Raw genomic sequence first — 20,785 nt, 5'->3', positions numbered from 1 at the left:
TTCCCATTGTGGCACAGTGGAAACAAATCCAACTAGTATCCCTGAGGATATGGGTTTGATCCCTGACCTCGCTCAGTGGGTTAAGGATCTGGCGTTGCCGTGAGCTGTGGTGTAGGTTGCAGATGCGGCTTGGATTTCGCGTTGCTGTGGCTGTGGTGTAGGCTGGAAGCTGCAGCTATAGCTCCGATTCAACCCCTAGCCTGGAAATCTCCATATGCCGCGGGTGCAGCCCTAAGACGACAAAAGACGAAAAGAAAGAAAGAAATCATCTCCCATGTACCTTTTCTCAGGAAGTTCCTGGAAGATGTGTCCCGTCAAAAACATTGTAGTAAGATTTTAAAGGGGGTGGAGGAGTTTCCAGTAAGCATAGGATTCCACTTAGGACCTTGGCAAAGGAATATTCTAGGTCAATGTGGTACGTTTAGAAACCAATGAAAATTGGAGTACTATCTGGGAAAGTGATCTCCAAGAACAAAGGAGTGAAATATTTGAAGGCTTGGAAAATATAGCTGATAGGCCTATGACAGAAAGGTAATTTCCTTTAGGACAGGAATCTATCTATCTTGTTCACTAATATAGTCTCAGGTCTTAGAACAGTACCTGGCACATGGTAAGCATTCAATAAAGATTTGTTAAATAGAAAAAAAAGGGGGGGGGGAAGGTAAAGTGAATTGGAGGAGAGGAACTTGATGCACTGAGTATACACAACTCTTTTAAAGGAGTTTTTCAATAAAGCTGAGCAGAGAAATGTGAGATAGCTCAAAGGAAAGTGGGATCAGAAGAGATTTGGGGTGGATTTTTTGTTTGTGTTTTGTTGTTGTTGTTGTTGTTTTTGTTTTTGACTGCATCCAAGGCATGTGGAAATTTCTGGGGCCAGGTATTGAACCTGCGTCACAGCAGTGACCCAAGCCATGGCAGTGACAACACAAGATCCTTAACCTGCTGCACTACCTGGGAGCTCCAGAAAAGGGTTTTTAATTTAGGAGAAATTACATGACTATGCTCATACGAATGATCCCAAAAAGAGGAAAATGTTTCTGTGGAAGGAGGGTAGATTTCTTTTGGTTATGCTATATTCTCAGGCAAATGGGAAGCAAGGCCAGTATATGATAGGGAAGATACTCCAGAATCAGCAAGTACCCCAATAATCTTCTCTAGATGTTCCTCTCATCTTCTTGCTTAACAGAAAGCTGGCTGGTCCCCGAGATATTTACTTTCCTTGAAGCCTTCTTAAGCGGTACTATTGTCTCTCACGTGCCTCTACCACCACAGAGCTAACGCTTTTGTAGAATTTAGATCCTTTAGAAGTTATTGAGACTAGTTTCATGGCCTTCAATATATTCTATCCTGGAAAATGATCTATGTGGACTTGAAAAGAGTGTGTATTCCATTATTGTTGAATGGAGTGTTTTATAGATGTCAATTATCTCAAGTTAATACAGACTGCTGTTCAAGTCTTCTATAGCCTTTCTAATCTTCTGTCAGTTACTGAGAGTGGAATATAAAAGCTTCCAGATATTATTGTTGAACCTTCTATTTCTCCCTTAAATTTCATCAAATTTTGTTGTATATATTTTGAGGCTCTGTTGTTATGTGCATACAGCTTAAAATTGCTCCGTCTCCCTGGTCAGTGGATCTTTTTATCACTATAAAAGGCCTAATTTTGGCTCTAGTAACACTTTCTGTCTTAAAAGTCTTCTTTCTCTGAAATCGTTATAGCCACAGCAGGACTCTTTGGTGGCTTAATTCTAGTATATTTTTTTCTGTCCTTTAGTCTCAAACAATTGTCATTAATTCTAAAGTATATCCCCATGAAGAGCATAAACTTGAATCTGATTCTTATAGCAGGTTGACAATCAATACCTTTTGACTTGGGTGTTCAGTGCATTCATAATATGGACAGATTTAAGTTTTATTTTGTTAGGAGTTTTATAGGTTTCTCATGTCTTTTTTTCCTCTATTCTTCCAGGACTCCAATTTTTGAGTTAAATAGATATGTTCCGATGCCATCTGATTCCAGAGCCTATGGGTTGAGGCCTCAGAGTTGCAGGATGGCCTTCCTTCCCTAGGAAAAATTAGTATGTGCCCTGTGCTGGAAGATGCTACAGAATCTTCTCCCCCACAAAGCCACAGATGCCTCTCCCAGGGGAAAACCCCATCTCCTCTCTAGAAACTCCCTAGGGATATGCCAAGCCTGAAAAGGGAAAAAGGAAATTATATACAAAGGGAGCTGCAACTAACAGCCAGCCTTTACTGGCAGGAGCAGGGCAATATCCTGGGATTGGATTTTGAGGGTGCTGGATCAAGGGGACTGAACTATAAGCCTGGATGTGCAAGTTCAGCTGAGTGGGGGCACTTTCTCATGTCATGGGACTTAACACACTGGCAAGGAACTCCAGGAGATGGAGGAAATTCACTGCCAGACTGGACCTTAAAAACTTTAAGAGGAGGAGATCCTATCGTGGCTCAGTGGTTAACGAATCTGACTAGAAACCATGAGGTTGCTGGTTCGATCCCTGGCCTTGCTCAGTGGGTTAACGATCCGGCGTTGCCGTGAGCTGTGGTGTAGGTTGCAGATGTGGCTCGGATCCCACATTGCTGTGGCCCTGGCGTAGCCCGGTGGCTGCAGTTCTGATTCTACCCCTAGCCTGGGAACCTCCATATGCCACAGGAGCGGCCCTAGAAAAGACAAAAAAAAAAAAAAAACTTTAAGAGGAGTTCCCATCATGGTGCAGCAGAAATGAATCCACCCAGGAACCATGAGGTTTCAGATTCAATCCCCGTCCTTGCTCAGTGGGTTAAAGATTTGGTGTTGCCGTGAGCTGTGGTGTAGGTTGCAGACATGGCTCGGATCCTGTGTTTCTGTGACTGTGGTGTAGGCCAGCAGCTGTAGCTCTGATTTGACCCCTAGCCTGAGAACCTCCATATGCCACAGGTGCAGCCCTAAAAAGAAAAAAAAAAAAAAGCTTTAAGAAAGTGATGGCCCACATGGAGAGAAGTGGAAATGGCTACCTTGGACTGGCAGATGGCAGAGGAAGGAACAAAATGACTGAGAGATGCAGGCCTGCTGGAATGAATAGAAAATGTGAGGCCAGTCATGTGGCCTGATGGTGATGCCCAGTGTAGGGCTAAGAGAAGGTCACACTACTCACCAAAGCCATCAGGAGCGTTCTGGTTGGAGGGGCCCCAGCATCACAAAGTAGTTTCAGTGGTTGCTTCCCTCTGCAGGCCAATGCAGATGATGGAAGGAAAGTAGTCCCAGCCTGGGCTCCTTACTATCCATGGGAACGATGGAATTCCCACATAATGGGGGCAGAGGGCGGCTCTTAACCAAGAGATGCCAGCAGACCACATTTCCAGTAACAACCAGCAAGGTCAGAGGGGCAGTAAAGAGAGCTTGCTTGACTGGCAAAAGCTGAGGAAATGATTCACACAGTATGACTCCCTAGGGGCAACTACAGAGAGAACAAGAGAAGAACACAAGAGAAGGAGGACAGTAGTCCTGCTTAAAAGCCACAATCTCTTGCTCAGTTTCTGGCCTTGACACAACTCAAAGACTGGGCCCACTGACTGAAGGGGTGGAGGAGTCCTGAGGAGGAAGTATCCAGAGGGGAAAAAAAAAAAGACACTAGGTTTATGTACCCTCATGAACCCTATGTCCTTCCTGAAATAGAATGACTACCACTTCTCAGGTGACTGTAAAATGGGGCTAGATGAATACCCAGACATTTCCACTAATGCTGGGCAAAGGATCTGAATTGGCATTGATCCCAGAGATGCAAAGTGTCACCATGGGGCCCCGTTGGAGAGGGGCTTATGAGGCTCTGGCAGTACAAGGAATTGGGGATAGAGGCCAGTTCACGGTGAGCTGACTAGATCGCTGGACCAACACAATAGTCATTTCCCCAGTTCCCAGGTGGATCATTCTAAGTAATACCCTTGCAATTGGAGCAATGACCTCTACTTTCGGTTATTGGTCTGTAGGATAAAAGCTACCACCTTGGGAAGGCCAAGGAACATCTGACACTGTCTCTCACCTCAAGCCAAGAAATAAGTCAGATCCCGCTGAGAGTGGAGGGACGAGGGTAAACAGAGATTAGTGACACCAATGGAGACCTATGGGATGCAGGGAAGAGAAGGTAGAAGAGCCACAGGGATGAAGGGAGTAGAGAAGGTGAGAAGAAGTTCTAGGATCCTCTCTATGGGGGTGGTAGGAAGGGCAGAAGGGAGGAAGAGACAGGAAGTGGCAAGAGGACTACAGAGCCTTCCACAGGATCCACAGGTAATGTTTCCTAGGACAGTGATGGATACAGCAGATTTTGCTATATCCTTCCTTATCCCTTTTAGCAAGTCTGAAATAGCACGCCATGACTTTAAAAGTCCAGGGAGAAGTGGTAAAGGGCAGTATCCACACACAGGCGGGGACTGGGGAGGGCATGCTTGAGGAGAAGGATTGCAGATTTCAGCACACCCCATCTCCCCTGCTCTGTAACCATCTCCAGAATGGCCAGCTTCTCAGGGACACACCCAGAGAAATTGGGCCTGCCTTATGGTTTCACAGGCAAGAGGAGTTCAAACACCCCAGGCCAACCCTGGAGATCAGCCACAGCAGGATGCAGGAGGGAGAGGTGACTGAAGACAGAGGAGTGTGAATGGGAAGGGCAGGAAGGTATGGAGGGAATGGAGGGCTGTTGGAGTAGGGGTTGGGTTAGCAGACAAGGGAAATTCTAACACCCAAGGACCTTATAGAAACCAAGGGATGTTTCTCACTCCCCAGATATGAGCACTGCTCAGCTCAGGGAAGCTAGGAAACACCAGCAGGAGGAAAAATTGAGAGACACCTGGTGGTCCACACCCACCGCCACCACCACTGGTGTGCATTGGTAGTGTGCCCTTCAGACCATGAACACATACGTGTGCATACACCCATATGATTTCTCCAATATTAGGTAAGATCAACGGGCATGTGAGTGTGTGTTTTAATACACAAATGTGTATCCAACTCTAGCCTTCTCCAACTTGCAGTATACAGTCAGGAGGAGGGTTCTGAAATCTGTGAACAGGGTCTGATGCATTCCTTTGCACCGCCAGGCTTTACTCCACAGGGCGCTCACACCACGTGGCATTCATCCGACTCCTTACTGAGGGGAACCTGGAGTGTTCCCAGTTTTCTCCATCAGCAAAATCCTTGTGCGTGTGTCCTTGTACACACGGGGACCATCGTGCCTCTCCAGAAGATGGACCAGACAGAGAGAATAAGCGTCTCGTTCGGTTTAAGATCTTCGGCTCCAAGCCAAGACTCTGGAGCCAGACTGCCCAGTTTCAATCCTGCCACCGATCCCGACGAGCCCAGGGACCTTGGGCCAGTGGCTGAACCTCTCAGCACCTGTTTCCTCAGCTCTAAGAGGCCCGCAATTGCTGGCAACATGGTCCTAGGAAGGTCGTGAGGGCGCATCACTAGTTAGGCACTCTTAGAAGAGTGCCAGCCCCATACTCCGTGCTGTATAAGTTGCTTTTCATGGATTCTGCCAAATTAGCCTCCCCAGTGGCTCCTTTGCACCACCGCCACAGGGCTTTGCTCCTAACCTCCCCCACCCTCAGAGCAGTTGAGCTCTTCGAAGGTTGCAAAGCTGTGTGTGAAAACCACTTCGTGGTTTTAGTTCGTATCTCCAGGATCGGTGATGGTGAGCATCTTCTGGAGTGTCTACTGGCCACTGCTATTCCTTCTTCTTTGAATTACCTCCGAGTTCAGGGCTGGGGGCTGAGAGAGCAGAACCAAGCCCAGCCTGTTCCCCAAGCCCAGGCCCACCATCCTGAAGTTTCATTCTCACCACCCAGGAAACCAAACGCCCCTCGGCCCACCCCCTTTATAGATGGGAAACGGTGGCTCGCTCAGACTCGGGGCTGAGACTCTAATTGGAAAGGGGAGGCGGGACAGGAGAAGGTAGGAGGAGGGGCCTGAAAGCAGCACTGTCACCTTGAGGTCACCTGCTCCCGTCCACAGCCAGCTGGCCAACTGCACAGAGCCCCCCCGGCACCCGCCTGGCAGCAAACCAGAGGCCCTCGACCCCATTGGTTGGGCCTCGAGGGGCGGGCCAACAGGGCGCGCGCTGGTTGGCTAGGTCCGGACCAATGAGGAGGCCCCGAGACCGGCGTCCTCGAAGGCGCGAAGAGAAGCCGGGCGTCTTTTGAGGCGAGCGCGGGTGACGCCTGTGGTGGCTGAAGCCTCCCGTGGCTGAAGATCCCGACCGCGACCGTTACCCCGACCGCGACGCGACGCGGCGGTGACTGCTCCGGGGCGACCGATCATCGCCCCGAAACCGGGGCCGCCTAAGTCCGACATGAGCTCCCCGGATGAGGTGTCCTGTTTGGGGAGCGGGTTTCGGCCCGGAGGGTGGGGAGCCGGCTGGCGTCCGCCCCGCGGGCCCCGGAGCCCAGCGGGGACCAGGCCCAGGCCCCGACGCGGGGCCACCACAGAGCGGCGAGGGCGAGGGCGGGGGCGGCTTCCGGGACCCCAAGGGCTTCGAGTCAGAGACGGAGGAGCTGGAGGCGGGAGGGCTGGTGCTCTGGGGCCGCGAAGGCCGACCTGGCTCCCCGGCCGACGACAAGGGCGTCGCCCTGGATCTGGCCAACGAGTCTGCGGCGGCCATCCTGCGGCAGCTGGCCGACCTGGACGTGCTGGGCGTCCGCAGATCCCCGTCCCCCGAGAGCTGCGCCCCCGCCGCCGCCGCCGAAGTGTCAGCGGTGTGGGCCGGCCTCGAGGCGGGTGCCGGCAGTGGAGGCTGCGTCCGCCCATGGGCTGTGGAGAAGCGCAGCAGGCTCTGGCCCGCTGTCTCCACCTCGGTGGGCCCGAGGCGGGCTGGGCCTGGCCGAACCGGAAGAGAGGCACTAAGAGTAGGTTGCCCTTGGCTGCCATTCGCCAGCGGCCCCCCGCGGAAGGCCCGGTCGGGCTGCCTTCCGACCCCGAGTCCTCCGACGAGTTCGGTGAGATACAGCTGATGAGGGTGAGCATTTACCCCAGGGGGAGGAGGCCAGGCCCAGCCCTGCAGCCCCGAGGCTCCCGGGTTAACACTCCCGCACTTCCCAATGTCAGGGAGAATTTCCTCACTGTGCCAGGCGCTTTCCTGGCCCCTGCTCGCGAGGGGTTCACTTCGGGTGTGGAAAGGCAGGGCGTTGGAGAGCCGGACCATCTCTTCCACTAAGAAATGCAAAAGCCTCCTCTGGGGGAAGGAGGGAAGCAGGCCCAGCTACCCGGGGGCTGCTGTGGCTGGCTGCTGGGCGGCGGCGGCGGCTGCGGCGGGCGGCGGCTGCTGCTGCGGGCGGCCTGCCCAGGGCCACTCCTAGGAAGAAGGGGGCCCAGGAGAAGAAATCCCTCGGGGGAGCCTCCGCCCTCGCCCTGGGGAGAACCTTCCCTCCCTGGGGGCAGCGAGTCTCGGCAGCTCCCCTGGAACCGGCCACCTTCCCCCCGATCGCTGGTGTTCCGCTGCTTGGGAGGTCCAGGAAGTATTCCTTGGTCCCTTCGGGAACCAAGCAGTCCAAGCACGCGGGCGCTGGGAAGAAACCCGCCGCCAGGAGGGCAAGGGAGTCCGAGCTGGTGGTGGCTGGAGAAGATAACGACCAGACGGAGACCAGGTCCCAAGGGGCCAAGTGAGTAGGCCATGCTCCGACCCTGCCCCGACCCTCCCCGCCGCCCCCAGGCCGCTCTTCCTCTTTCCCTCTGCTCCCTCTGTCTACCCTCGGGGGTCTTCAGCGGGCACCCCTGGGTCATTGGGTCATTAGGATGCCAGATGGGGGTCGTCCGACTAGGGACACACATGAAGGGAGCACTTTGAGTGAGCAGGGCACGGCTCTGCACCCTGGGCCCATGTCCCACCTCCTGCCCCAGGCAGGGGCTGGGATGGAAGAAGGAGGGGCTCGGAGCTGAACTGGATCTGGGGACACCTTCAGCATTTGGCCTGCAAAGCTTCAGTGTTTGGACTCAAGGGCCTCCTGATTCCTGCTTCCTAGCTGTTCCCCAAGCCTTCCTGGAGGGGGCGTGGGCCTTCTCAGTGCCCCACACTTGTCCCCAGCTCAGCCCTGCCTGCCGGCCTGGGGCTGACTGAGGGAGAAGGTGCGAATGGGATCAGCCTCTCTCCATTCCCTGCCTCAGCCCAGCCCCGAAACACACGTGCCCACACAGGCACACAGAGCCATGGACACGCAGGCCCCCTCAGTCCAAATGGGTGAGAGAGTTTTGTTTCAGCTTCCAACACACAGGCCAGGGCCATCTTGTCCGTACCTGCATCATGGGTATCCCAGCAGCGGCGACCTCAGCACCAGAGCCCCCCACGTTCCAGGAGACTCAGAGCCCTCGGCCCTGAACCATGGTAGCCGTCATGGCCAGAGGGCCTGCACCCCTCAGGTGAGTCTGGTGGGTGTGAAACGCTGGGAAGGGAGAGGAGAGAGGAGGAGAGAGACCTCGGCTCTGTCTCCGCTGGGAGCTCAGCCTTGCCCCCAGTCCGCTTCTCCCACAGGAGACAGGGCTTCGACAGGGCTGGCCTTGAGCCACATCATCCTCTGGGTGGGGTTTGCACCGCAAGGGGGGCTGGTGGCAGTGCCCCAAACAGCTGCTTGCGGCAGAATGGTCTTTTCTGTTCAGTCCCTTTCGCCCACAGCGCTCTCCCAGGTGCTGGCGGTGGCCGCAGCTCCGGAAGGGTTGGACCCAGGGCCACTGTCTTTAGACACCACGGTCTGGTCGGGGCGGGGGTGGGGGTTGGGTGGGGGGAAGAAACAGCTGCCCCTGGGGAACAGGGGAGCGGGCAAGCCCAGGGGGAAGGTTGGAGCTGCCGGGCAGAGCAGGGGCAGCTTGTTGCCCCCAGAGGGTGGTGCTTGCCTCACCTCCCCTTAGGCCCCGCTGGACCCTTCCCTCCCCCCGCCGCCCCCACTGGGAGCCTGGCAAGCTGGATTGTGTGTCCTTTCCCTCTCAGGTGACCTGGAACCCCCTTGACCATCCCCCAAGACATGAAAGGCAGCAGCAGCCGCCAGGGGCACAGGGCTGTCCTCGGGTAATGCCAGAGGGCTCCTGGAAATGCAGGCCCCCAACTAGATGGTGGGATCTGGGTCCGGGTTACACGGACATAGTGGGGACCCCTCCCCGCTCCCATCCACAATCCCAGGGAGCGGCGTGCCCCCTTTCCACGGAGGAGCTCTTGCCGGTCCAGCCGCCTGGCCTTGGGATGTAGGGTCCGAGGGGCAGGGAATGAGTGAGGAGGCCAGAGTGTACTAATCCTTTCTCTTCCTCTGGTGTCTGTGGGCCTAGTGCCTCTGCTACAGAGAGAATCGACGACCTGAAGGAGCAGCTTGGTATGAGGAACCAGGGACAGAGTGGCGGTGTCCTAGTGCAGAAACCTGGGTGGGGCGGTGGGGTGGGGGTGGGCCGCAGGTGCAGGCGGCCCTGCAGAGACCAACATTCCTGGGGGAGGAGAACCTAGAGGCCTGGCCCTGGAGCCCGCTGTGCATGTACAACTAGGTATGTGTGCAAAGAGCAGGGGCGGGGGGGGGGGGGGGAGAACTGCAAGGACACTTTGCAAACCAGAGTAAGTCCTGGGAGAACAACTTCTGTTAGGATGTTGAGAGATGCCCCGTTGATTTTTTCCCTGTGGCTGCTGCTCGGTATGGCCCTCTAAGGTTCTTCCTTGACGGTTTGTGGTGTGTGACAAGTTCTGAGTGGTTCTGGCATGCCCCAAAGGTTGAGAGCTGCTGGCACATTTTGTTTCCCTTTAGGAAACATTTCCACATGTCATTCGGGTGGTGGGGGAGTGCTCAGGCCCAGGGCTCTTTGGCATCAGGAACTGAGGGGGTTTTCAGATTGCAGGGCTAGGAAGTTGCCCACGGGGACCTGGGTGGGCTTCTCCATCCGTATGTCTGGAGCGCCTGCTTATGCCTCTCCCCATTGCAGCCGCCATGCGGTACCGGGCTGACATGTTCCAGACCCTTTGAAGTGAGTTGTTACACACACCATACCCCTTCCACAGCCCTGGCTGTGGAGCGGGACTGTGGGCCGGCCCTGGCTTGAGGCTCTTCCCTGACTCTGCTGTTTCACAGGTTGAGCCCTGCATCTTCATGCAAGAGGAGCGGCTGGTGCTTTGGGGCCCGGGAGGTGCTGTGGCCAAGCTCGGTCCCTCTTGTTCTGCCTCAGCCAGAGCTTCCTCTCCCTCTTGTTTTGCCCCTCCCCTGCCTCAGTGTCATGGCAGTTTCAAATTAAAGTCGTTTCAGTTAAGGTACATCTCGTAGCCTGTCCTCTCTTGGGGCTGGGGTGGGTGGGGCGGGGAGAAGTCGTGGGTCGTGGAAGACCGGGGGCTGCTCCATGGCAGAGCCTTTTCCAGAACTGTCCCCTCTGGCATCCTGTGGTGCGCCTTCTCCCTGTGGGGAGTCCAGGGCAACCTTTGCCACCATCCCTGCAACCTGGCCCGCTGCGTGCCCCGGGTCTGAGTTCTGTGTGGGGCTCTGCCTGGCCACGTCGGCGCAGTCGTCCCTTTCCCTTGCAGGCCCTCTTCCGGTTCTCTCCAAACCCCTCCCCCTTTGGGGGTCTGTTGGTTCCCATTCATCGCTGCCATCCATCCTCCCCATCAGCAGGAATGCACGGCCCCCTTCCAGAGCGCCAATCGCCCCACCTTCCCTCCCTGGGATCACTGTCCTGCTGCCCCCATCCACCCTGCTTTGCTCTGAGCACCTTTGATCCCTCCCCTGGGTCGGCAGCCTTCCCTGAAGGTGTACTTCAACAGGTGTTAACAGGCACAGTTGAGCTGTTTCCCCTTCCCAGATTCTATCCTCCCTTTGGAATCTCTGCCTCCCTGTGGTGCCACATTGTGCTCAGATAGCTCCCCTAGGAACCTGCTCATTGTTCTCCTCTCCTCTTTAGCCCTCACTTTTGACATTTGGTTATCAGTCCTGTCACTTCTCCCTCTTCTTGTTCAGCAGAGGGTTGGATGTATAAATCAGGGCCCAGTGGGTTTCAGGGCAAGATGAAAGGTATAGGGAACATGGGAGAAAACTGCAGGTTATCTCTGGCCTGGAAGCCAGGGAAAGGTATCTGTGTGGTGCCAACCTGTAGCAGACTGCTCCCTGGCTGTTAGCCATGAATGTTCCAGCCACTGAAGCTTTCCCATCCTCCCTGCCCTAGCCAGCTCACTGCCCTTTTCCAGCCTTGTCATCTTCATACCCTTAAGTGGAAGTGACCAGTTAGGGCCTATTATTTAAAAATTGTAAGTATGATATACCACAGCAATCACAGAAGAAAATGAAAGTAAAGTAATCCAAATGAGAAAGGAAATAAACAAAACTGTCACTGTTTGCAAATGATATAATGCTATACATAGAAAACACTGAAGGTGCCACCAGAAAACTACAAGAGTTCATAAATGAATTCAGTAAAGTTACAAGATGCAAAAATCAACATACGTAAGTCAGTTGTATTTCCATACACTAAAAATGAAATATCAGAAAGTGAAATTAAGGAAACATTCCCATTTAGTATTTCATTAAGAAGAATGAAATACCTAGGAATAAACGTAGCTAAAGAGGCAAAATACTTGTACTCCAAAAACTGTAAGACACTTATGAACGAAACTGAAGATGACATAAACAAATGGAAAGATATACCGGTTTTTTTGGATTGGAAGAATTAGTATTGTTACGAAATGAATATACTACTCAAGGCACCTACAGATTCAATGCAATCCCTATCAAATTACCAATGGCATTTTTCACAGAACTAGAACAAATAATTGTAAAGTTGATATGGAAACCCAAATGACCTCGAATAGCCAAAACAATCTTGAAAAAGAAAAATGGAGCTGTAGGAATCGTGCTCCCCGACTTCAAACTATGCTAAAAATCTACAGTAATCAAAACAGTATGGTACTGGTGCTAAAACAAACACATAGATCAATGCTACAGAATAGAAAGCCCAGAAATAAACCCACACATTTATGGTCAGTTAATCTATGACAAAGGAGGCAACAATATAGAATGGAGAAAAGACAGTCCCTTCATTAAGTGGTGTTTGGAAAAATGGGAGCTACATGTAAAAGAATGAAATTAGAACATTCTCTAACACCGCATACATAAATAAACTCAAAATAGATTAAAAACCTAAATGTAAGACCAGATACTATAAAACTCATAGAGGAAAACATAGGCAGAACACTCTTTGATATAAATCACAAGCAAGAGTTTTTTGGATCCATCTCCTAAAGCAATGGAAACAAAAGCCAATATAAACAAATGGGACCCAATTAAACTTAAAAGCTTTTACACAGCAATGGAAACCATAAACAAAACAAAGAGACAACCTATGGAATGGGAGAAAATATTTGGAAATAATGCAACTGACAAGGGATTAATTTCAAAATATATAAACAACTTACATAGCTCGCTCTCTCTCTCTCTCTCTTTATATATATATATATAAAGCAACCCATTAAAAAATGAGCAGAAAACCTAAATAGACATTTCTGCAAAGAAGACATACGGATGGCCATCAGGCACATGAAAAGATGCTCAATATCACTAATTATTAGAGAAATGCAAATCAAAACTACAATGAGGTGATAACCTCACACCAATCAGAATGATCATCATCAAAAAGTCTACAAATAATAACTAACGAAAAGGGTGTGGAGAAAAGGGAACCCTCCTACACTGTTGGTAGGAATGTAAATTTGTGCAACCACTGTGGAAGCCAGTATGGAGGTTCCTCAAAAGACTAACAATAGAATTACCATATGATCTATCAATCCCATTCCTGACATCTATCCAGAGAAAACCATGACTCAAAAGATAAATGTAGGAGTTCCCGTCATGGTGAAGTGGAAACAAATCTTACTAGGAACCATAAACTTGTGGGTGCGATCCCTGGCCTCGCTCTGTGGGTTAAGGACCCGGTATTGCCATGAGCTGTGGTGTAGGTCACAGACGCAGCTTGGATCTGGCATCGCTGTGGCTGTGGCGTAGGCCGGCAGCAACAGCTCCCATTAGATCCCTAGCCTGGGAACCTCCATATGCTGCGGGTGCAGCCCTAAAAAGCAAAAAAAAAAAAAAAAAAGAGGAAGATCATAAGAAATCGATGAGCCTGCACACAGTGGGGGATGGTGACGACTCTGACCCCTTATCTCAACAATTAACTGAGATTATGGCCCTGTTTCCTTTTAAAAGCTTTCATGACTGAGGAGAATCTTCAGATGTGGTTTTTTGGGGAAGCCTGAGTCCACCATCTCTCCAGATTGCCAGCATTCTGATTAAAGGCATCTTTCCTTTCTACCAACACTTGTGAGTTTTGATTTTGTAAGTGGTGAGCAGCAGGATCCAATTAAAAAACCAGGTACAAAAACAATATTGGGGAGTTCCTGTCGAGGCTCAGTGGGTTAAGAACCCAACATAGTGTCTGTGAGGATGCTGGTTCAATCCCTGGCCTCGCTCAGAGGGTTAAGGATCCAGTGTTGCTGCAAGCTGTGGTGTAGGTCACAGATGCATCTTGGATCTGGCATTGTTGTGGTTGTGTTGTAGTCTGGCAGTTGCAGATTCTAATTCGACCCCTAGCTGGAGAACTTCCATGCACCACAGGTGTGGCTATGGAAAGCAAAGAAAAAAAAAAAACAATATAGGCATTTTGAGTGAGGATCACATGGTAGATAATTGTCTTAAAGTTAAATTTTCTGAGTGTGATAACTGCATTAAGATTTTGTAGGAATTCCTGTTGTGGCAGGGGGATTAAGAATCTGATTGTAGCAGCTCTGGTTGCTGCTGAGGCACGGGCTCGATCCCTGGCCCTGGCCTGGTGCAGTGGATTAAAGGTCCAGAGTTGCCATAGCTGCAGCTTGGATTCAACCCCTGGCCTGGGAACTTCCATATGGTACGAATGTAAAGTTAAAAAAAAAAGATTTTGTAGCAGACCAATTGTTTTCTTAAGAGATACATGCTGAAATATTTAGGGAAGATACACTGCAATGTCTTAAAGTAACTTCAATGATTCAGCAAAACAGAGAGAGACAGAGAATATGGCAAATGTGACAAAATGTTAATGACTCAGTCCAGGTGAAGGATTTATGGGTGTATCGTGCAATTTTCTTGCAACTGCTATCTATAGGAGAGATGTTTTCAAAAATAAAATTTGGGGAAAAAAAGGATATTATGGTCCATTTTATTTCAAGCAATTTGAAAGCTGAGGGAAAGGAGAAAATTTTATAGAAAAAATAAATGGGAGAACATAGTTTCAAATGATGCAACTGACAAGGGCTTAATCTCTAAAATATACAAACAACTTATACAACTCAATAGCAAAAAAGTCAACAACCCAATTGAAAAATAGGCAGAAGACCTGAATAGACATTTCTCCAAGGAAGATATACAGATGGCCAGCAAGCACATGAAAAAATGCTCAACATCACTAATTATTGGAGAAATGCAAATCAAAACTACTATGAGGTACTATCTCACACCAGTCAGAATGGCCATCATTAGTAAGTCCACAAATAACAAACACTGGAGGGGGTGTGGAGAAAAGGGAACCCTCCTCCACTGTTGGTGGGAAAGTAAGCTGGTACACTATGGAGAACAGCAGGGAGGTACCTTAGAAAACTATGCATAGAACTACCATATGACCCAGCAATCCCACTCTTGGGCATATATCCAGACAAAACTTTCCTTGAAAAAGATACATGCACCTGTATGTTCATTGCAGCACTATTCACAATAGCCAAGACATGGAAACAACCTAAATGTCCATCGACAGATGCATGGATTAAGAAGATGTGGTATATATATGCAATGAAATACTACTTGGCCATAAAAAAGAACAAAATAATGCCATTGGCAGCAACATAGATGGAACTAGAGGCTCTCATCCTGAGTGAAGTAAGTCAGAAAGAGAACGACAAATACCATATGATGTCGCTTATATCTGGAATCTAATATATGGCACAAATGAACCTTTCCACAGAAAAGAAAATCATGGACATGGAGAACAGACCTGTGGTTGCCAAGGGGGAGGGGGAGGGGGAGGGAGCAGGATGGACTGGGAATGTGGGGCTAATAGATGCAAACTTTTGCCTTTGGAATGGATAAGCAATGAGATCCTGCTGTATAGCATTGGGAACTATATCTAGTCACTTATGATGGAGCATGATAATGTGAGAAAAAGGAATGTATATGTGTATGTGTGACTGGGTCACCATGCTGTACAGTAGAAAATCGACAGGACACTGTAAACTAGCTATAATGGAAAAAAATAAAAATCATTAAAATGGAAAAAAAAATAACTTGCCAAAACCGATTCAAGAAGGAATAGCCAACCTGAATTGTTCGATAACCATAAAGAAGTGTTCCAGTAGTCAAAACACTTTTAACAAAAACCTCCAGGCTTCCCAACTGAATCCTGACAAACATCTTAGGCATAAATAATTTCAATTTGACACAAAATCTTAGAAAAAATAGAAAAGGTGGGATACTCCCCTACTCATTTTCTGAGGATGGAATAACCTTGATACAAAATCCTATCAAGGACAGTTTGAGGAAGGAGAATCATAGGTCAATCCACATGTTCATGGCATAGAAGCAAGAATCAGAGAAAGAATATTAGCAATCAAAATCCTCAAAAAAAAAAAACCAGGAGTTCCCGTTGTGGCGCAGTGGTTAACGAATCCGACTAGGAACCATGAGGTTGCGGGTTCGGTCCCTGCCCTTGCTCAGTGGGTTAACGATCCGGCGTTGCCGTGAGCTGTGGTGTAGGTCGCAGACGCGGCTCGGATCCCGCGTTGCTGTGGCTCTGGCGTAGGCCGGTGGCTACAGCTCCGATTGGACCCCTAGCCTGGGACCCTCCATATGCCGCGGGAGCGGCCCAAGAAATGGCAAAAAAGACAAAAAAAAAATCCTACAAGATATAAAAAGGAAAATACGTAATATGCCAGGCTGGATTCATCACAGGAATACACACTTGATTTAAGAAAATAAGGTAATATAATATTCCATATTAACAGATTATAGGAGAAAATTATGATCCTCATGTTTAGAAAAAAATAAATATTAAGTATCAATATCCATTCCAAGTGTACTTTTTTCAATTTTTTAATAACATGGGATTATTGAGATGTAATTAACACACATGGTCCATAAGTCCTTATAAACACATTCTGTTAAGGAACCTCTATCATGATCAAAATAAAAAACATTTTCATCACCACCAAAATTGCTTCCTGCTCTTCGGCAGTTTAGCCACTCTTCTCAATCCCCAGACCTTGGCAACCGCCAATCTGTTTTATCTCCCTGTATACTGGCCTTCTCAAGAATGTGAAACAAATGAATTTAGACAGTATGGAGACTTATCCATTTGGGTTCCTTCAAAGAAAGGGACACGAGAACTTCTGGATGTGCAGTGTACTTTCCATCACGTGGATATAGTTACGTGGAGTGATCTGTTCGTATTTATTTGTTGTATTGAAGGCCTGTGCTCTATATAATGTGTATACGTATAGTGTGTTTATATTTAATTCAATGCAATTTATCTTTTATAACTTTGGAAGAGTTATTTTATTTATTTTATTTTAATTTTTTAGGGCTGCATCCGCGGCATATGGAGGTTCCAGGCTAGGGGCCGAATCAAAGCTGAAGCAGCTGGCCTACACCACAGCCATAGCAATGCAGGATCCGAGTCACGTCTGCGACCTACACCACAGCTCAAGGCAACGCCGGATCATTAACCCACTGAGCAAGGCCAGGGAACAAACCCGTGTCCTCATGGATGCTAGTCAGATTAATTTCTGCTGAGCCACGATGGGAACTCCCTGGAAGAGTTATTTTATTAAAGAGCAAGGTAAGCCTCTAAAAAAAAATGAATGATTATTGGAAAAGTCAGGACAGTGGTTACCTCAAAAGCCTAGGGAGGCGGAATTGGCTTGGAACAAAAGGAGAGTCCAAAACTACCGGCCTGTCCTCCTGTTTATGAGGGGGTACTTATCAGGACTTCAACACTGCACAAGCACAGGGGCACCCAGCACACTTCATAAGTGCACATGGCAACGCTGGCAGCGTCAGTGTGCCTGGCCAGACCTGACCAATGTAGGTGAGAGCCTCCTCACATTAAGTCAGCTGAGAAGCAGCCTTTATTGCATGTGCAAGCGAAGCCTCCTGTTGCCATGCAAGGTAACATATTAGCCAACTGCAGGGATTAGGACATGGACATCCTTGGGCACGATTACTCTGCACCCACCACCGCCAGCTCCATCTCCAGGGTTCATCTCCTCCTACCTTCCTTGTTTGTGCCAGTCTCCCCTCCCAAGTCCAGGGAGAGCTATTGGCAGGTCCCGGGGCTGGTGCTGGTGGGGTGGGAGGGGCATCTGCTCAGGAGTGGGACAGGTAGCAGAACCAGGCAGGATGGGGTCTAGGGCTCTGCCGGCCAACTGCCACTGCCTGCGGGCCTGGAGAAGGGGCTTGCAGCCAATAAGGGCGGAGTTCCAACCTCCTCCTACCCCCGGGGCCCCAGGTAAAGATGTGTTTCTTTAACCCATGCCCGACCTGCCACTTAGTGCCGCTGGAACTGGAAGGCTCAGGACCAAGCCATGGCCTATCATGTACCTGTTTTCAGCAACATTTTTATGAAGTGGTTGGTCAGAGAGACTGTGTGCACAGAGGACGGAAGGCAGGCTGGTAAAACGCGTCACCAAGGGTCGTGGTCACACCCTCCCATGTCCCCTTCAATGAGCTTCTCCACTTGGTCACCCTGCTGAACACAGCCCCCTGCCCCTTGGGGCAGGGCTCGTGCTAGACTCCCCGGGTACCAGGTGCCTGCATGTCTCGGTGGGCAAAACCCCCAGCTGGAAGGTATCTAAAAAATTTAGTGTCACGTGTCACCCTGCCAAGCAACAACCACTGGCTCAGATTCAGAATAAAAGCTATGCCCTAAAATCATGCCTGCCTTCTCCAGGGAGGGGGTTGAGTGGAAGGATTAAGCCCCAAGGATATTCCTTTCTGACCCTGAAGTCTGTGACCTGTCCCACCCCCCACGTGGTGATAGGGTCACCTGAGCTCACACCACTCAGCCTGGAAGGGCACCAGCCTGAGATTATGGGGAAAGGGTGGACCCAAGTGCACCCTAGTGTCCAGATGCGGTCACACCTTACTTCCCATCCTCACTGCGCCCATCTTGCCCCATCCTGGGTAGCTCATGTTGGGCGGTCTCCTACAGAGATCCCCTGCTTCCAAGATGAGCTCTTCTGAGGAGCCAGTGTCCCATTCTCATTCCATCCATGACCAAATCAGCTGTCAGACATCACAGGATCACAGAGTAGGATCCAGAGTCTTCTCCAGTGACCGCAACATTTGGAGAGTCCCAAGCCCTGTCCTGGGGTTTGGTGACTTCTGCATCAACCCCTTCCTATGCACTGGGGATTTAACAAGGTCTCCTGAACAAAGGAGATCGGACCCTTGCTTTTGCTCATTGACGGGCTTACAGAGTCTGGACCACAGTCTCTGCGCCTGTTGAAGTACACCTTCAGGGAAGGCTGCCGACCCAGGGGAGGGATCAAAGGTGCTCAGAGCAAAGCAGGGTGGATGGGGGCAGCAGGACAGTGATCCCAGGGAGGGAAGGTGGGGCGATTGGCGCTCTGGAAGGGGGCCGTGCATTCCTGCTGATGGGGAGGATGGATGGCAGCGATGAATGGGAACCAACAGACCCCCAAAGGGGGAGGGGTTTGGAGAGAACCGGAAGAGGGCCTGCAAGGGAAAGGGACGACTGCGCCGACGTGGCCAGGCAGAGCCCCACACAGAACTCAGACCCGGGGCACGCAGCGGGCCAGGTTGCAGGGATGGTGGCAAAGGTTGCCCTGGACTCCCCACAGGGAGAAGGCGCACCACAGGATGCCAGAGGGGACAGTTCTGGAAAAGGCTCTGCCATGGAGCAGCCCCCGGTCTTCCACGACCCACGACTTCTCCCCGCCCCACCCACCCCAGCCCCAAGAGAGGACAGGCTACGAGATGTACCTTAACTGAAACGACTTTAATTTGAAACTGCCATGACACTGAGGCAGGGGAGGGGCAAAACAAGAGGGAGAGGAAGCTCTGGCTGAGGCAGAACAAGAGGGACCGAGCTTGGCCACAGCACCTCCCGGGCCCCAAAGGCACCAGCCGCTCCTCTTGCATGAAGATGCAGGGCTCAACCTGTGAAACAGCAGAGTCAGGGAAGAGCCTCAAGCCAGGGCCGGCCCACAGTCCCGCTCCACAGCCAGGGCTGTGGGAAGGGGTATGGTGTGTGTAACACTCACTTCAAAGGGTCTGGAACATGTCAGCCAGGTACCGCATGGCGGCTGCAATGGGGAGAGGCATAAGCAGGCGCTCCAGACATACGGATGGAGAAGCCCACCCAGGTCCCCGTGGGCAACTTCCTAGCCCTGCAATCTGAAACCCCCTCTAGTCCTGATGCAAAGAGCCCTGGGCCTGAGCACTCCCCCACCACCCGAATGACATGTGGAAATGTTTCCTAAAGGGAAACAAAATGTGCCAGCAGCTCTCAACCTTTGGGGCATGCCAGAACCACTCAGAACTTGTCACACACACAAACAGTCAAGGAAGAACCTTAGAGGCCATACCGAGCAGCAGCCACAGGGAAAAATCAACGGGGCATCTCTCAACATCCTAACAGAAGTTGTTCTCCAGGACTTACTCTGGTTTGCAAAGTGTCCTTGCAGTTCTCCCCCCCCCCCCCGCCCCTGCTCTTTGCACACATACCTAGTTGTACATGCACAGCGGGCTCCAGGGCCAGGCCTCTAGGTTCTCCTCCCCCCAGGAATGTTGGTCTCTGCAGGGCCGCCTGCACCTGCGGCCCACCCCCACCCCACCGCCCCACCCAGGTTCTGCACTAGGACACCGCCCTCTGTCCCTGGTTCCTCATACCAAGCTGCTCCTTCAGGTCGTCGATTTCTCTCTGTAGCAGGAGGCACTAGGCCCACAGACACCAGAGGAAGAGAAAGGATTAGTACACTCTGGCCTCCTCACTCCTTCCCCTGCCCCTCGGACCCTACATCCCAAGGCCAGGCGGCTGGACCGGCAAGAGCTCCTCCGTGGAAAGGGGGCACGCCGCTCCCTGGGATGTGGATGGGAGCGGGGAGGGGTCCCCACATATGTCCGTGTAACCCGGACCCAGATCCCACCATCTAGTTGGGGCCTGCATTTCCAGGAGCCCTCTGGCATTACCCGAGGACAGCCCTGTGCCCCTGGCGGCTGCTGCTGCCTTTCATGTCTTGGGGGATGGTCAAGGGGTTCCAGGTCACCTGAGAGGGAAAGGACACACAATCCAGCTTGCCAGGCTCCCAGTGGGGGCGGCGGGGGGAGGGAAGGGTCCAGCGGGGCCTAAGGGGAGGTGAGGCAGCACCACCCTCTGGGGGCAACAAGCTGCCCCTGCTCTGCCCGGCAGCTCCAACCTTCCCCCTGGGCTTGCCCGCTCCCCTGTTCCCCAGGGGCAGCTGTTTCTTCCCCCCACCCAACCCCCACCCCCGCCCCGACCAGACCGTGGTGTCTAAAGACAGTGGCCCTGGGTCCAACCCTTCCGGAGCTGCGGCCACCGCCAGCACCTGGGAGAGCGCTGTGGGCGAAAGGGACTGAACAGAAAAGACCATTCTGCCGCAAGCAGCTGTTTGGGGCACTGCCACCAGCCCCCCTTGCGGTGCAAACCCCACCCAGAGGATGATGTGGCTCAAGGCCAGCCCTGTCGAAGCCCTGTCTCCTGTGGGAGAAGCGGACTGGGGGCAAGGCTGAGCTC

The 20,785-nt window shown here is 51.4% G+C and overlaps 1 long non-coding RNA gene and 1 pseudogene across 1 annotated transcript; one reads left to right on the top strand and one right to left on the bottom strand.

Annotated features, from left to right (window-relative positions):
• The first annotated feature begins 6,354 nt into the window (after positions 1-6,354).
• LOC125118046 (uncharacterized protein CXorf49 homolog) lies at positions 6,355-9,978 on the top strand (annotated as a pseudogene).
• Positions 9,979-19,034: 9,056 nt separating this feature from the next.
• On the bottom strand, positions 19,035-20,465 carry LOC125118949 (uncharacterized). Its single transcript, XR_007132944.1, has 4 exons — positions 20,221-20,465; positions 19,921-19,966; positions 19,293-19,334; positions 19,035-19,188 (listed from the first exon to the last, which is right to left on the bottom strand). It is a non-coding gene; the product is annotated as an uncharacterized LOC125118949 (long non-coding RNA).
• Positions 20,466-20,785: the final 320 nt, after the last annotated feature.

Source organism: Phacochoerus africanus, chromosome X, assembly GCF_016906955.1.
Source record: "Phacochoerus africanus isolate WHEZ1 chromosome X, ROS_Pafr_v1, whole genome shotgun sequence".
In the NCBI taxonomy this organism is placed as follows: Eukaryota; Metazoa; Chordata; class Mammalia; order Artiodactyla; family Suidae; genus Phacochoerus; species Phacochoerus africanus.
Note: the sequence above shows the minus strand (reverse complement) of the source record. Positions and strands in the feature narration are given on the sequence as shown.